This window comes from Triticum urartu, chromosome 2A, assembly GCF_056163025.1.
Source record: "Triticum urartu cultivar PI428250 chromosome 2A, HENAU_Tu73, whole genome shotgun sequence".
NCBI lineage: Eukaryota > Viridiplantae > Streptophyta > Magnoliopsida > Poales > Poaceae > Triticum > Triticum urartu.
Window position 1 is genome coordinate 421,291,121 of NC_141874.1, and position 18,544 is coordinate 421,309,664.

Below are 18,544 nucleotides of genomic sequence, written 5' to 3' on the forward strand. Positions count from 1 at the left end.
TATTACCAATGCTAGAATTGTATTGATAGGAAACTCAGATACATGTGTCGATACATAGACAACACCATGTCCCTAGTAAGCCTCTAGTTGACTGACTCGTTGATCAATAGATGGTTACGGTTTCCTGACCATGGACATTGGATGTCGTTGATAACGGGATCACATCATTAGGAGAATGATGTGATGGACAAGACCCAATCCTAAGCCTAGCATAAAGATCGTGTAGTTCGTATGCTAAAGCTTTTCTAATGTCAAGTATCATTTCCTTAGACCATGAGATTGTGCAACTCCCGGATACCGTAGGAATACTTTGGGTGTGCCAAACATCACAACGTAACTGGGTGGCTATAAAGGTACACTACAGGTATCTCCGAAAGTGTCTGTTGGGTTGGCACGAATCGAGACTGGGATTTGTCACTCTGTGTAAATGGAGAGGTATCTCTGGGCCCACTCGGTAGGACATCATCATAATGTGCACAATGTGACCAAGGAGTTGATCATGGGATGATGTGTTATGGAACGAGTAAAGAGACTTGCCAGTAACGATATTGAACAAGGTATCGGGATACCGACGATCGAATCCCGGGCAAGTATCGTACCACTAGACAAAGGGAATTGTATACGGGATTGATTGAATCCTTGACATCGTGGTTCATCCGATGAGATCATCATGGAACATGTGGGAGCCAACATGGGTATCCAGATCCCGCTGTTGGTTATTGGCCAGAGAGTTTTCTCGGCCATGTCTGCATGACTCCTGAACCCGTTGGGTCTACACACTTAAGGTTTGATGACGCTAGGGTTATAGGGAATAGATATACGTGGTTACCGAATGTTGTTCGGAGTCCCGGATGAGATGTCGGACGTCACGAGGAGTTCCGGAATGGTCCAGAGATAAAGATTGATATATAGGAAGTATGGTTTTGGCCATCGGAAGTGTTCCGGGCATCACCGGTAGTGTACCGGGACCACCGGAGGGGTCCGGGGGTCCACCAGGTGGGGCCTCCAGCCCCGGAGGCCTACATGGGCCAATAGTGGGAAGGGACCAGCCCCTAGGTGGGCTGGGGCGCCTCCCACCAAGGCCCAAGGCGCCTCCAAGAGGGGAGGGGGCAAACCCTAGGGCAGATGGGCCCTAAGGCCCACCCCAGGTGCGCCTCCCCCTCTCCCCCTTGTGGCCGCCTCCCAGATGGGATCTGGGGGCTGCCGCCACCCCTAGGGAGGGAACCCTAGGTGGGGGCGCAGCCCCTCCCCTTCCCCATATATATACTAGAGGTATTGGAGGCTGCAAGACACACGAGTTCCTCTCCTTCTTGGCGCAGCCCTACCCCTCTCCCTCCTCGTCTCTTGCGGTGCTTGGCGAAGCCCTGCTGAAGTACCACGCTCCTCCACCACGACCACGCCGTTGTGCTGCTGCTAGATGGAGTCTTCCCCAACCTCTCCTTCTACCCTTGCTGGATCAAGGCGTAGGAGACGTCACTCTACATCATTCTACATCTGCTAGCCCATCCCGGAAGGGGGCACACTAACTACTCAGCTAAGCCAGATCCCATATTGGCGTGTGGCTGCACAGTAAGCTTCTAGACATGAGAATACGATTGATCTCTTTGAGCCCGAGCGGACGGTCCACTAGTGGTGCACCACCATGGATTTCCCATGCGTGCCCCACTGTACTTCGCCACCATTCCCACAAGTTTCTGCCCAGGTAGTTCATTTTTTTAACTTAGGTCTTATTTACTACATTGTCACTCATCTCTCACAATGATCACGTCCCAATCCACGTCTACTTAGCATAGCAACATAAAGTAAAATGATGGTGACAAAGTTATATGGTTCAGACCTACCTCAATGAACTACTGGGTGAAAAGCAAAGTCATGTGGCACCTGTTTCCTACCATGCAGTCCTACCGCAAAGAACTAAGTGCATAATAAAAACATAGGTAATGAAACATGATCAAGATGCAACTTGCCTTGGTACTGCTGGTTGAATTCTAAAGACTGATAATATTCTGCTTCGCACTCCGGGCAATCTATCGCAAGGAAGATAAACAAACATAAGAAACAATCCAGAGAACCAAGAAGAACATGCAAAGCAAAAGTCTCAGAAAAACCAAATGAACAAACATCACCCTAGCATGAAAAATATTCTAAGTGTAAAACAACATGGGCCTATGGTTCAGGAAGTGATGTGAAGTATAGTGCATACTATGCATACTAGTAAAAATATTAAAGGGCAGAATCTAGTGTGTGAAAATATTCTGAGAAAGGTCTAGGTAATAGGGTTTAGCTACAGTGACACGGTGCAAAAAGAATCACGTCAATCGGAGCTACGGTTTAGGAGATACGGCCATTTGAAGTTTGAATTCAAATCTGAATAAAGTTCAAATTTGAATTTGGCCAAAAGTTTTCAAAGTTGGCTTTCTGGATAAAGCTATTCGAGACGAACATTTTGGCGCTGGTTTCATCGAATTTGGATCAACGATTAAAAAGTTGTGGCTATTCGAAGTTTAGGGGCTAAACTGAAATTTACAGGGACTTGACTGTGAAAGTTTTATTCGCGACCAGGTCCCTGGCCACGTGGCAGGCTGCGGGTGGCTGGCAGCGTTCGCTGCGGAAGCATACACGGTGAACGACCGCTACTTAAGTAAAACAGCTACCGCGGCTAGAAAAAAAACTAAAACCGAGATCGGTTTATCTAAACTAATCGGTTTAATCTAAACCGGATGAACCGATAAAAAACACTAAATAAACCGTTCTAGATAAAAAAAACTAAACCAAATAGCGAGCGAGCGGTTCGCTTACCTCGACGACGACGACGACGTACAGGACAGCGGCGCCGGCGTCGGGCGGTGACGGGGCGGCGGGTGCTGGCGGCAGCGAAGGTGTCGGGGAGGACGGGCGCGGCGGGGGCGGTCCGATGGTGGGGTCGGCGGTGGTCGGGGCGCCCGGGACAGTGAGGTAGAGGGCGGCGGCTCCGGCGCTCCGGCGAGGGCGCAGGTCGTCGGGGCGGCGGTTCCGGCGAGACCTAGGCGGCAAAAACATGTCAACAAGATGCGCCTCGGCGAGTAACGAAGATTGACAGAAACAAAGTGAAGGTAGGGGAGTCTACGGCGACAGAAAACTCCGTCGAGATATTCCGGCTCCGGCAAGATCCAACGCGGCAGTGCGGCAACTGTGAGGAGCGAGGGACAATGTGAAGTGGCAGAATTTAACGAGGGGCGTCGGGGGCATTTATAGGCGCGAGGAGGGGTTGCGGAGTCGTGGGGATGATGCTTATCCCGAGAGCAATGGCGTCGGTCGTTGCGGGAGCACGAGCGCCTGCTTATCCAGCGGGTTGAGCAGGAGGTTAGGGACGAAGGGTTGCGGCCCCACTGGCAGCGGCGGTGGGAGAGAGCGAGCGAGGGAAGAGAGGCATGGGCGAGCGAGGCGAAGCCTGCGGGCGCTGGGGCCTTGGGCGCGGGCTGGCCTTTCGGTGCGCCCCTGGGCCGAAGTGGCCTCGGTCCAGGTGGTGCGGTGTGCGTGCTTGTTTTTTTTAAACCGAATACTAAAGTGGCCCTAAATAATTCAAATGAATAAATAAAAACACCACAATGATTTCTAAAATAAGTATGCAATATTTAGAGCCTAATGAACATTAACTAAAGCATAGAACATTTTTAAAATATTTTCCTAATGCAATTAATGCACTTTTTGCAAATAAAAAATACCAATAAACTCCAAAACTTAAAGTAATATTCAAAATAAAATTTCCCACTCTTTTATATTTTGAGGAAGCCATCGTATCCCCTCTCACTTGTTTTTCTCGAGTGGAAAAGATATTATTTGAATATAAAAAAAACTCCATAATGCAAAGAAATATGATATGCATTGAATGATTCTATTAACATCCAAATTTAATAAAATTGGGATGTTACAAACCTACCCCTCTTAGGATGAATCTCGTCCTCGAGATTCGGGTTGGCCAGCAAAAAGGTGTGGATGGTCCTGTCAAAGAGCTTCCTCTCGTTCCCACGTAGCTTCCTCCTCGGTGTGGTGACTCCACTGAACCTTGCAGAACTTGATGATCTTGGTACGAGTGATTCTTTCTGCAGTCTCAAGAATCTTAATAGGTTTCTCCTCATAAGTCAGATCTCTCTCCAACTGAATTGCCTCGAGTGGCACTGTATCCCTCAAAGGAATGTCCGCCATCTCTGCATGACACTTCTTCAGCTGGGAAACATGAAACACATCATGAATTCCCGACAAAGCCTCTGGTAATTCCAACTGGTATGCAACCTCTCCTCTGCGTTCTAGAACTTTGTATGGTCCCACAAATCGTGGTGCTAACTTCCCTTTGACTCCAAATCTTTTAATACCTCGAAGTGGAGACACTCGAAGATATGCTCTATCTCCCACTTCATAGATCACTTCCTTGCGTTTAGCATCGGCATAACTTTTCTACCTTGACTGGGCTATCTTAAGTCTGTCACGAATCAATTTGACCTTCTCCTCAGAATCCCTGATCAAGTCAAGTCCAAACAACTTACGATTTCCAACTCCATCCCACATCAAGGGTGTCCTGCATTTCCTTCCATACAATGCCTCAAAAGGGGCCATCTGCAAACTGGCTTGGTAGCTGTTGTTGTATGAGAACTCTGCGTAGGGTAAGTTATCATCCCAACTAGACCCATGGTCTAGCGCACATGCTCTCAACATGTCCTCTAGAATCTGATTGACTCTCTCTGTCTGCCCATCAGTCTGTGGGTGGAAGGCTGTACTGAAATCTAGCCTGGTACCCAAAGTTTCGTGTAACTGTTTCCAAAACTTTGAGGTAAACTGTGTTCCTCTATCCGATACGATGCTCCTTGGAACTCCATGCAGACATACGATCCTGGTCATATATATCCTTGCCAGCTTAGCACTTGTATAGGTGGTCTTTACTGGAATGAAGTGAGCAACCTTGGTCAAACGATCCACTATCACCCAAATGGAATCATAACCTGAACGGGTCCTGGGTAACCCCGTGATAAAGTCCATACCAAGTTTATCCCATTTCCAATCAGGTATCGGCAACGGCTGAAGTAATCCTGCTGGTTTCTGATGTTCTGCCTTTACTCTCTGACATACATCACATATTGCCACATACTCGGCAATTTCTCGCTTCATACCGGCCCACCAAAAACTTTCCTTCAAGTCCAAATACATCTTGGTATTGCCTGGGTGTATCGAATACGGTGAGTCGTGAGCCTCCTGAAGAATCAACTTACTGATCTCCGGGTCATTGGGTACACAAATCTGTTGCTCAAACCATATGGTTCCATGTTCATCCTCACGGAATCCTTCTGCTTTCCCTTTTCTGATCATTTCTTTGATCTCAGCAATACCTTGGTCCAACTTCTGGGCTTCTCTGATTCTTACCAACAAGGTGGACTGCACCTCGAGTGCGGCAACACAACCTCTTGGAACTATTTCCAATTGAAGGTCTCTAAGCTCATCACATAACTCCTGAGGTAAACCTCCTGCTGTAAGGGTATTAACATAACTCTTACGGCTCAAAGCATCTGCCACAACGTTGGCTTTTTCCTGGATGATAATGCAGACTCATGTCATAATCCTTTATAAGTTCAAACCATCTCCTTTGCCTGAGATTCAACTCTTTCTGCGTGAAGATATACTTCAAACTCTTGTGATCCGTGTAAACATCACAACGATTCCCAATAAGATAGTGTCTCCATGTCTTGAGTGCATGCACTATAGCTGCCAACTCCAAATCATGCGTGGCATAGTTCAACTCATGAGGTCGAAGCTGTCGTGAAGCATAAGCTACAACCTTCCCCTCTTGCATAAGAACACCTCCCAGTCCATGACGTGAAGCATCACAATACACCTGAAAGTCCTTTTGTATGTTAGGCAGGACTAACACTGGGGTTGTAACCAAACGCTTCTTCAACTCTTGAAAGCTGGCTTCACACTCTTCAGTCCAAACGAACTTGGTGTCCTTTTTCAACAATGATGTCATGGGCCTGGCAATCTTGGAGAAATTTTCAATAAATCTCCGGTAATATCCTGCAAGCCCAAGAAAACTACGAATCTCGCCAACTGTGGTGGGTGCATTCCATTCCGTGACTGACTCTACCTTGGTAGGGTCTACTGCAATCCCTTCACCTGACACTTTATGTCCAAGGAATCCAACTTCCTTCAGCCAAAACTCACACTTGCTGAACTTGGCATAAAGTTGATGTTCTCTGAGCTTCTCCAAAACCAAGCGCAGATGTTCAGCGTGTTCCTCCTCATTCTTGGAGTAAACCAATATGTCATCAATGAATACCACAACAAACTTATCCAGGAACTCCATGAATACTTTGTTCATCATGCTCATAAAATAGGCAGGGGAATTTGTCAAACCAAAGGACATGACTGTGTACTCATAAAGCCCATACCTTGTGGTAAAGGCGGTCTTGGGTATATCCTTCTCACGAATCTTCAACTGGTGATAATCCGATCGAAGATCGATCTTGGAGAAAACACTAGCTCCTTCTAGATGGTCAAAAAAGTCATTGATCATCGGTAGGGGATACTTGTTCCTGATGGTCACCTCATTCAAAGAGCAGTAATCCACACACATTCTCAAGGTTCCATCCTTCTTCTCCACTAAAAGTACTGGGGCTCCCCAAGGTGATGAACTCGGGCGAATATACCCTTTCTCTAGTAACTCCTTAATCTATTTCTTGACTTCCTCCAAATCATTAGCAGGCATTCGATACGGCCTCTTGGAGATAGGCCCTGTGCCTAGAAGCAACTCAATCAAAAACTCAATCTCCCGATCTGGCGGCATACCCTGTAACTCATCCAGAAATACATCAGGATAATCCTTCACCACTGGTACTTCTTCCTGGACAACTCCTGTAAGAGAGTTCACCTGAGTCCTCTTAGGCTTAAGCCTGGATACGTACTTGATCCTCTTCTTCTCCAGGGTGGTGAGAAAAATCGATCTACTAGCACAATCAATGTTTCCCTCATACTTGGACATCCAATCCATCCCTAGGATTACATCCAACCCTTGCAATTCTAGTATAATCATATCTGTGGGAAAAACATGTCCCTCTATGTTCAAAGGCAATTGGAAACATCCCTGACTAGCCATAGAATCGGCTCCTGGGGAACTCACTAGAATGGGTGCCTTAAGAGCTATGGTAGGCAACTTATGTTTATCCACAAATCCCCTTGATATGAATGAATGCGATGCACCAGTGTCAAAAAGAATGAGTGCTGGAAATGAATTAACCAAGAACTTACCAATCACTGCGTCAGGCTTCTCATAAACCTCTTCCACATTGACATGATTCACATGTCCCTTAGTGAAAGGATTGGGCTTCTTGCCTCCAGAATTCCCATTGCCATTTCCATTTCCATTCTGCACCTCAGGGCACTCATTGGAGTAGTGACCTGTCTTCTTGCACTTGAAGCAGGTGATGTGACTCAGGTCCTTCTTCATCGGTGTGGAAGAATTGAAATGCTGCTGATTGCCATTTCCTCCATTACCATTGCCCTGCTTGTGACCATGGTGGTTGTGTCCATTCCCTCCATGATGAATGTGGCCCCCATGGTTATGGTGATTCCCTCCAAACTTGCTAGTGCCTGATCCAGAACTCCTGAGTACGGGCTGTAGCGGGGTTTCTGTTGAACTCCCGAGTTATACTTCCCGTGACCGTACTTCCTCTTACGATTCTCCATCTGCTGGTGCTTGCCTTCAAGAATGATAGCCTTATCAACCAGCTCCTGATAGTCTGAAAATGTTGCCACAGTCAACTGAACTCCCAACTCATCGTTCAGTCCCTCCAGAAACTTCTCCTGCTTGGCTGCATCGGTGGCCACGTCCTCTGGGGCGTAACGGGCCAACTTACTGAACTCATCAACATACTGAGATACCGTGCGTCCTCCCTGGCGCAAGCTGCGGAACTCCTTCTTCTTTAGACTCATGGCTCCAGCTGAAACATGAGCAGTGCAGAACGCCCGCTGGAACTGACCCCAAGTCACATTCTCCATGGGGTATGTGGTGGTGTAGTTCTCCCACCAAGCAGCTGCCGGTCCATCCAGCTGGTGGGCAGCAAACTTCACCTTCTCCGCATCATTGCATCCTGCCGTGGCCAGCTCCCTTCCTATCTTGCGGAGCCAGTCATCTGCGACGATCGGCTCCGTGCTGCTGGAGAACATGGGTGGGTTCAGCCTCAGAAAACGGGTAAGACTGTCAACCGGGGGTGGCGGCGGTGGGTTGTTGTTGTTGTTGTTGTTGTTGTTGTTCTGGTTCTGGTTCTGAATGAGCATCTGCATAAGAGCATTCTGTTGTTGGATCAATTGCGTAAGCTGCGGCAGAAAGTTGAATCCGGGGTCACGTCTTGGAGGCATGTGATGGGTTTCAGAGTGGATGAGGAGTTATAATAGAACAAGGCCTAGTGAGTAAAATCACACTACCCATATGCACATGATAGCAATAAAACTTCAAATCACTCCAATTCAATTTCAAACAAAGAGGTTCACATGAATAATCAAACCTAAGGTAAGCCATGTCACAAGATTTGACAAGGTCTTACAAATGAAATAAAACTAATCGGATAACGAAACCGAATTTCTAAACTCTCATGGTGGTATAAAATCTAACTCTCATCAGATGAGGACCAGTCAACCATGTCGACATTGGGTGTGCTTGCATTGCTCTCCGTGTCGTCATCTCTAAGCTCATCATTTTGGTCTCTCTCCTGGCTGACATAGGCACCATACGAGTGATCCTCCTGGATATTTTCTCCCTCATCCAGCTTCTCCTCGGCCTCCTCAAGCTCAAGCTTTAGGTCGTCTATCTTCTCCTGCAGTGTGTCCAGCTCTCCTTCGTGCTCGATGCGAGCGTCCTAGAGCTCCTCCTCTAGCTCGGCCTTGCGGGTCATGAGGTTCTTGATGACGACCATGTTGTCGGACAGCTCCAGCTCCATCATACGAATGTGCTCCTCCATGTCCTGGATATGGGATGCTATCATCTCGTCCTCCAGGGTACGCACCACATCTCCATTTGCGTCGCGGCGTCCGTACATCATGAAGAAGGTCCTCTGGAGGACTTCGTCATACACCTCCCGAATGCGTCCGAGAGCAATGTGAGCAGCGATACCCCTGCCCAAGCCCCATGTTGCGGTATCCACATGGAAATCAATGGGCTTGGTGCGGTTTCCGAGGATGCGTCCGGGGATATGAGCATTGATCCTCCAACGTGTCTCCTCGGGCAGGGTGGCGGTGAAGGTTCCAGTGAATGTGGGAAGCCCAATCTTCAGGTGCTTCGTGATCTTCACCAGCTGCCTTCCAAAGGGCATGGTCTCATCGGGCTGCTCGAACTCAACAAGGGGGGACGACATCTACATTTTGAAAAGGAGAAGAAATTAGTATTGAAGTAGAGAAGGTACGAGACCAAAGGATATATATGGAAAATGAAAACTATAGTTTTTATCCTATGGCTTTTCTCCATTTCTATGGGTCGCGTCCTACAGTCAACGTGTGCTCTGATACCATCTTGTAGCGACCCGACTTGGTAAGAGTCGAAGTCTCTGTGCTTACCGTGCTAGTCCCTGGATCGACTTGCTAGCACACACAGTACTCGATGAAATAACAGAAATAACACACATCTCTTTATTACATCGATAGTCCAGGAGCATTACATTTATTACAAAATAGGGCATAAAGCCAACAAGCAAATACTGCGGAAGCAAAGAAGTAAATGAGTCCAACTCCACGAGCAAGGTTGAGTGTAGAACATCGACCTATCGCACCTTAATCCTCGTCTGATATATCTGCAACGTGATAAGTTGCAGCCAAATGGGTCAGTACATTGAATGTACTGGCAAGTCACATCATAGTGCAATGAACCTACTTTTACATGCAGTTTGGCTGGTGGAAAGCTCTAAGTTTAGTTTTTTTGCATAAAGCTAGTTTTTCCCTATTAGAAAAGATTGTTATTCTACTACTACACATTTGCATAGGATGAGTTGGCAAATCCAACTCCATCCGTCCCCAAGTTTCATTTAAAACCCAACTGTTTAATTAAAGGTGAGGAGATCTCCCAACATTTCCCACTACTAGATGCTCAAGTTGTCCGTAACCGGGGACACGCTAATCGATTAGGTTGAAAACTCTGCAGAGGTTGTGCACTTTTCCCCACAAGACTCGACCACCTCCATGGTCGGAAGATCGAGACATAGCCTTTCAAAAATGTTCCCCCTTAATCCACGGATAGGCCGGTACACCTACATCATTCTACATCTGTTAGCCCATCCCGGAAGGGGGCACACTAACTACTCATCTAAGCCAGAGCCCATATTGGCGTGTGGCTGCACAGTAAGCTTCTAGACATGAGAATACGATTGATCTCTTTGAGCCCGAGCGGACGGTCCACTAGTGGTGCACCACCATGGATTTCCCATGCGTGCCCCACTGTACTTCGCCACCATTCCCACAAGTTTCTGCCCAGGTAGTTCATTTTTTTAACTTAGGTCTTATTTACTACATTGTCACTCATCTCTCACAATGATCACGTCCCAATCCACGTCTACTTAGCATAGCAACATAAAGTAAAACGATGGTGACAAAGTTATATGGTTCAGACCTACCTCAATGAACTACTGGGTGAAAAGCAAAGTCATGTGGCACCTGTTTCCTACCATGCAGTCCTACCGCAAAGAACTAAGTGCATAATAAAAACATAGGTAATGAAACATGATCAAGATGCAACTTGCCTTGGTACTGCTGGTTGAATTCTAAAGACTGATAATATTCTGCTTCGCACTCAGGGCAATCTATCGCAAGGAAGATAAACAAACATAAGAAACAATCCAGAGAACCAAGAAGAACATGCAAAGCAAAAGTCTCAGAAAAACCAAATGAACAAACATCACCCTAGCATGAAAAATATTCTAAGTGTAAAACAACATGGGCCTATGGTTCAGGAAGTGATGTGAAGTATAGTGCATACTATGCATACTAGTAAAAATATTAAAGGGCAGAATCTAGTGTGTGAAAATATTCTGAGAAAGGTCTAGGTAATAGGGTTTAGCTACAGTGACACGGTGCAAAAAGAATCACGTCAATCGGAGCTACGGTTTAGGAGATACGGCCATTTGAAGTTTGAATTCAAATATGAATAAAGTTCAAATTTGAATTTGGCCAAAAGTTTTCAAAGCTGGCTTTCTGGATAAAGCTATTCGAGACGAACATTTTGGCGCTGGTTTCATCGAATTTGGATCAACGGTTAAAAAGTTGTGGCTATTCGAAGTTTAGGGGCTAAACTAAAATTTACAGGGACTTGACTGTGAAAGTTTTATTCGCGACCAGGTCCCTGGCCACGTGGCGGGCTGCGGGTGGCTGGCAGCGTTCGCTGCGGAAGTGTACACGGCGAACGACCGCTACTTAAGTAAAACAGCTACCGCGGCTAGAAAAAAAACTAAAACCGAGATCGGTTTATTTAAACTAATCGGTTTAATCTAAACTGGATGAACCGATAAAAAAACACTAAACTAAACCGTTCTAGAGAAAAAAAACTAAACAAATAGCGAGCGAGCGGTTCGCTCACCTCGACGACGACGACGACGTACAAGACAGCGGCGCCGGCGTCAGGCGGTGACGGGGCGGCGGGTCCTGGCGGCGGCGAAGGTGTCGGGGAGAACGGGCGCGGCGGGGGCGGTCCGGTGGTGGGGTCGGCGGTGGTCGGGGTGCCCGGGACAGCGAGGTAGAGGGCGGCGGCTCCGGCGCTCCGGCGAGGGCGCAGGTCATCGGGGCGGCGGTTCCGGCGAGACCTAGGCGGCAAAAACATGTCAACAAGATGCGCCTCGGCGAGTAACGAAGATTGACAGAAACAAAGTGAAGGTAGGGGAGTCTATGGCGACAGAAAACTCCGGCGAGATATTCCGGCTCCGGCAAGATCCAACGCGGCAGTGCGGCGGCTGTGAGGAGCGAGGGACAATGTGAAGTGGCAGAATTGAACGAGGGGCGTTGGGGGCATTTATAGGCGCGAGGAGGGGCTGCGGAGTCGCGGGGATGATGCTTATCCCGAGAGCAATGGCGTCGGTCGTTGTGGGAGCGCGAGCGCCTGCTTATCCAGCGTGTTGAGTGGGAGGTTAGGGACGAAGGGTTGTGTCCCCACTGGCAGCGCCGGTGGGAGAGAGCGAGCGAGGGAAGAGAGGCGTGGGCGAGCGAGGCGAAGCCTGCGGGCGCTGGGGCCTTGGGCGCGGGCTGGCCTGTCGGTGCGCCCCTGGGCCAAAGTGGCCTCGGTCCACGTGGTGCAGTGTGCGTGCGTGTTTTTTTTTATTTTTTAAACCGAATACTAAAGTGGCCCTAAATAATTCAAATGAATAAATAAAAACACCACAATAATTTCTAAAATAACTATGCAATATTTAGAGCCTAATGAACATTAACTAAAGCACAGAACATTTTTAAAATATTTTCCTAATGCAATTAATGCACTTTTTGCAAATAAAAAAAATACCAATAAACTCCAAAACTTAAAGTAATATTCAAAATAAAATTTCCCACTCTTTTATATTTTGAGGAAGTCATCTTATCCCCTCTCACTTGTTTTTCTCGAGTGGAAAAGATATTATTTGAATATAAGAAAAAACTCCATAATGCAAAGAAATATGATATGCATTGAATGATTCTATTAACATCAAAATTTAATAAAATTGGGATGTTACACTCCTTACCCATCAACGATGTTTCACCAGGGAGCAATCTTATGCAAGTGACTAGTACAGAAAACTATACATCATGGTATGCAGATATAGTTAATTATCTGGTCTGTAAAAAAGTTCCTACAGATTTTGGGTATCACAAGAAGAAGAAATTACTATCAGATATGAAGAATTTCTTTTGGGATGAACCTTACTTATTCAAGCATTGTGCTGATGGTATTGTTCGAAGATGCTTGCCGAAAAGTGAAACTAAAAGTGTGATTTATCATTGCCATTCATCCCCTTATGGAGGTCATGCAAGTACTCGAAAGACTCAAGCTAAATTTTTGCAAGCAGGATTTTATTGGCCAACTTTATTCAAGGATGTACATTCCTTTATTGAAGCTTGTGATCCTTGTCAGAGAACTAGAAAGATTTCAAAAAGGCAAGAGATGCCTCAAAAAGGAATTCTTGAAGTAGAGCTCTTTGATGTATGGGGAATTGATTATGTTGGACCCTTGCCATCATCAAAAGGGTAAAAATACATATTGGTGGCAGTGGATTATGTGTCAAAATGGGTTGAGGCTGTGCCAACCGTCAATGCTGATTCCAAGTCAGTTTGCAATTTATTCAAGCAAGTGATTTTCCAAGATTTGGTGTGCCACGGATTGTTATCAGTGATGGAGGAACACATTTCAACAACTCCCAACTAGAATCTCTCTTAGCAAAATATGGAGTTCATAATCACAGAATTACAACTCCATATCACCCACAAGAAAATGGACAAGTGGAGCTGTCTAATAGAGAAATAAAGGCTATCCTCGAGAAGGTAGTATCAAAATCACGGTCTGATTGGGTACTGAAATTACCAGACACAGTATGGGCATATAGGACAGCTTATAAAACACCAATTGGAATGTCACCATTCAGGTTAATATATGGAAAAGCATGCCATCTACCCGTTGAACTTGAACACAAAGCTCAATGGGCACTAAGGAAACTCAACATGGACCTTGATACAGCAGGAAAACATAGAAAACTTCAACTCTATGAAATGGAAGAACTGAGAGCTGATTCTTACGAGAGTGCAAGAATCTACAAAGAAAAGACCAAGATCTGGCATGATAAGCATATATTGTGGAAAGAATTTCATCTTGGATAGTTGGTATTGGTCTACGATACTAGGTTTCATTTATTTCCCGGTAAATTCAAGTCAAGATGGTATGGCCCTTGCAAGGTGAAGAAGATTCTCAAAAGTGGTACTATCCAAGTGCAAAGTACTTCTGGAGGTCTCTTCCTTGTAAACGGTCAAAGACTAAAGCCCTATATCTCTGGAGACACACCTCTGATTTCTGAGGATGAGAATACAAGCGAAGATTAAGACCTGGAGAAGGAAATTCAAGAAGGCGAGGGGAGCCAAGAGGTGGTGTCAATCCCTGCAGGACCCTGACCTCACTAAAGAGACATGGTCGAGCTAAAGACCTAAAACAAGCGCTTTTCAGGAGGCAACCTGAATCTTTAATAAGTTCTTATCCTTATTTAGTTTTCATAGAAAAGTTTTTATGTGTTTATGTCTTTCTTTTTCAGCGAATAAAGGCAAGGGGAGCACAAACAGGGAACACAAAATGAGAAGAGTGGAGAAAAGAAACTAGGGGAGAAGATTTTACAAATACCAAGTGATTCTGTTCCACTTGAAGCAACCTTTAGAAAAATTAGTATGAGGACTGGCATTTAATTGCATTGAAAATCTTTCTTTTTCTGCATTGTGACATGTTACTCATCACTGCAAAGTAGGATTCACCTCAAGAAGATTGTTGATTCTCTTAATACTAAAACTATGCAGATGTATTCTTCTTATGGTAAATTGTGATAATGAATACTTTATACCTCCGTGTAAATGTTCAATGGGAATGCCTTCAGTCTAAGTGAAACCTACTGATGAATTGATGTGATGTGTCTGACTGTCCCAAGTTAAGCTAAGTAGCTGGTGGCACTTAAGTAGTATCTATGATCTCTGGATCTGTAGTCTATGAAGAACAGTGCCATTAGCTATGGATTTCTCTTTCAATTACCCTTGTTTTACCCTTGTTTTTCACAGTCAAAAAAATTACCCTTGTTTTACTTAAGCTAAGTAATCTTCGTCTAAATAAATAAAATATTTATAATTATTTAAGTCCGATCGACCTACAGTAGCATGTCATGTTCCCTGGATCGGTGGCTTGTGAAATCTAGTAGATTGGACTGGAAAATTTTATATAAAAATGCTATAATTGTCGAACCAAGTGTATACCATGTTCTCTGGATCGGTGGTATGTTCCTTTGGGGAGATATCAATAATAATAATAATAATAATAATAATAATAATAATTGGTCGAGCCAGGTGTATACTATGTTCTCGGGATCGGTGGTATGCTCCTTCGGTGAGACTGATATAATATCATCACTTATGCTTTAAATTCAATAAGTAACTTGTTTTTTTAATTGATTTTGGGGTCCCAGCTTATCTTAGGGCTGAAGACACAATCAGCTCTTGATTAATAGGATTCACTTTCACTCAAGGCCATTGACTTGGAACATTTACAGTGTGTTATAAATTATTTCTTATCACAATCTAGCTTTAGTAGAGTACAGTTGCCTAGTTCCAGTATTGTCGGAATTACTATCTTTCCAAAAGTGCATCTTTACTAGGCAGTGTGGGTAGTGTCACCATCATTTTCCTTTACTTGAGGACAAGCAAAGATCTGGGTGTGGGGGAAATTGATAGCACATTTATGCATATAGTTTTTTAAGCCTTTTTGCATCTCAAGTTAAACATTTGACCACAATAATTACTTATAAAATATTCATTCCTACAGAAATGTTCCTATTATGATATTTGCTACAACACTTCTTTATATTATGCAGAATTGGTGCATTTAGGCACCCAATCTTCATCGAAAGTGCTTCCAACACTAAAGTAGGGATCAACCTGGAGAAGAGTTCAGTTCTAAAGGGGGCAAAACCTAAAAGAACCAGAGGAAGTGTTCGATGGCACGCGTGAGAGGAGCTGGGGGCTGGCACGACCGGCCAGACGGCTGTCTGTAACCACGCGCGGCTGGTTCTTCTCGCGACTGACCCACCACACTAGATCGAGGCCAGAGAGAGAGGGCATCGACCAGATCCACCATAACAAAGAAAAACAAGGGAGCAAGACTCTTTTCTCTCGCTGCTCACCACCACGGTGCTCACCTACCACCAGATCTACAGCAACGAAGAAAACAGGGGATCGTGGGGAACGAGAGCGAGGACCAGATCGAGGGTTTCGGGAGGCTTGCGGTGTGACTGATCCACCGCGAGGCCTCTCCTTCCTGACCTGCAACCTCTGCTGCTTCTCTTCACCACCAATGCTTGCGCTGCTCTGCTCCAACTCCGACGACCGCTGCCGCGGCATCTCCTCGACACCAACAGCAGGATGCCGGACTCCTGGTGGTGCTGTACTCTGGGTGGTCGGCTGACCTCCCGCGAAGGCTGCCGTGATTCCTTCTCAAGGCCGGGTCTTCCACTGCTGATCTTCACCAAGACTTCTTCACCACGCTGCAGCTCTACCCCAAGGATCCTCTGCCGCTACTCTTATTTTCCTGCAACATCTACAGCTTTGAATCGAAGATCATCAAGACCCATAGGCCCTGGACCTCTCTCTTCTCCTGTTCCTGTTCTCTGAATATATGCACTATAGGGTCTGAAATTTACTCTATTACCTGTGCACTTTTGATGAATCCTCATGTATCCTTGCTGAATTGTTGTGACCCTTTGTTGGATATTGAGTTAGTAGTTATTTTCCTGCAAGCTGTTGTCACTTTAATTGGTTGCATGAGTTGTGTGTGATGTCTGAACCATCTTCCATCTGCTAGTGTTACTTGTCTGTTTGATTACACGAAAGCCACTAAATAGAGACAATCTTATCTCTGAACCCTTTACCTTTGTTGCATATTATTTGGTTTTACCTTGTGCCAGTGGCTGCTTGTTATCACTACGGTTTGATCCATCTGCTCCGTTGTTCTTGATTGTTTTACCACAAGGTACGGGCTGTATGAGTATACGGTTATGTCATTCGGATTGACTAACGCCCCTGCCAATTTCATGAGTATTATGAACAAGGTGTTTATGGAGTTCTTGGATAAGTTTGTTGTGGTGTTCATTGATGACATTTTGGTGTAGTCGAAGAATGAAGAGGAGCATAAGGAGCATTTGCGTTTAGTTCTCGAGAAGCTCAGGAACATCAGTTATACGCCAAGTTCAGCAAGTGTGAGTTTTGGTTGAAGGAAGTTGGATTCCTTGGACATGTTATATCAGGAGAAGGTATAGCAGTAGACCCTAGCAAGGTCCAGTCAGTCACTGAGTGGTTGGCACCCACCTCAGTTGGAGAGATCCGCAGTTTTCTAGGACTCGCGGGATATTATCGGAGATTCATTGAGAATTTATCTAAGATTGCAAAGCCCATGACAAAGCTATTGAATAAGGACACCAAGTTTAAATGGATAGATGAATGCGAGGCAAGTTTTTAGGAGTTGAAGAAACGTTTGACTACAGCCCCAGTGCTGATTCTGCCATATATACGTAAGGATTTCCAAGTGTATTGTGACGCGTCTCACTTAGGACTTGGAAGTGTACTTATGCAAGATGGAAGAGTTGTTTCGTATGCCTCACGACAGCTTCGACTGCATGAATTGAATTACGCCATGCATGATTTGGAGTTAGCAGCTGTAGTGCATGCACTCAAAACCTGGATCAATTTTCTTATTGGAAACCATTGTGATGTGTACACGGATCATAAGAGTTTGAAGTGCATTTTCACACAGAAGGATTTGAATCTCAGGCAAAGGAGATGGTTGGAGCTCATAAAGGATTACGATACGAAGTTGCACTATCATCCAGGCAAGGCATCTCAGGGAGCTTCGTTTGGAGATAGTCCCTAGAGGTTTTGTTGCAGCAATGGAAGTTCAGTCGACATTATTGGAAAAAATTCAAGAAGCTCGGAAGGATGATAAGGAAATTGCTGAGATAAAGGAGAGGATAAGCAAAGGAAAGGCCAAAGGTTTTCGTGAGGATGAGAACGACACCTTGTGGTTTGAGGACCGTGTTTACGTGCCCAATAATGCAGAGATTAGGAAGTTGATATTTTAGGAAGCTCACGACTCGCCATACTCGATACACCCCGGAAACACCAAGATGTATTTGTATTTGAATGAGCATTTCTAGTGGATGGGTATGAAGAAGGACCAATGTTGGGGATATCGCTTATCGGGAACTTATCGGTCGACCCATGATACAGGGTAAATCGGCCAGTTTATCGGCATGTCGGTTGACTTATCGGCCGATATATCTTATCAGTCAGACACTGGTAAGCGATAAATCGGCCGATTTATCGGAATATCGGAAGATATCTTGAACAGTGAAGGACATTGCTGAGTATGTAGCTGTATGTGATATATGTCAGAGAGTGAAGGAAGAACATCAGAAGCCAGCAGGATTACTGCATCCTATGCCAATACCCGAATGGAAGTGGGATAAGATTGGCATGGACTTTATCACCTGATTACCCAAGACCCGATCGTGATACGATTCTATTTGGGTAGTAGTAGATTTCTTGACCAAAGTGGCTCACTTTCTCCCAGTGAAAACCACCTATACCAGTGCGAAGTTGGCCAAGATATACATAACCAGGATCGTATGTCTGCATGGTGTTCCAAGGACTATTGTATCAGATAGAGGAACACGGTTTACTTCAAAGTTTTGGCACCAGCTGCACCAGACTCTGGGCACCAGGCTAGAGTTTAGTACAACTTTTCATCCTCAGACAGATGGACAGATCGAGAGAGTCAATC

General features: G+C 45.4%; 1 pseudogene; it reads right to left on the reverse strand.

Annotated features, from left to right (window-relative positions):
• The window catches only part of LOC147985325 (uncharacterized), a 304,154-nt pseudogene that overhangs the window by 31,192 nt on the left and 254,418 nt on the right, over positions 1-18,544 (reverse strand).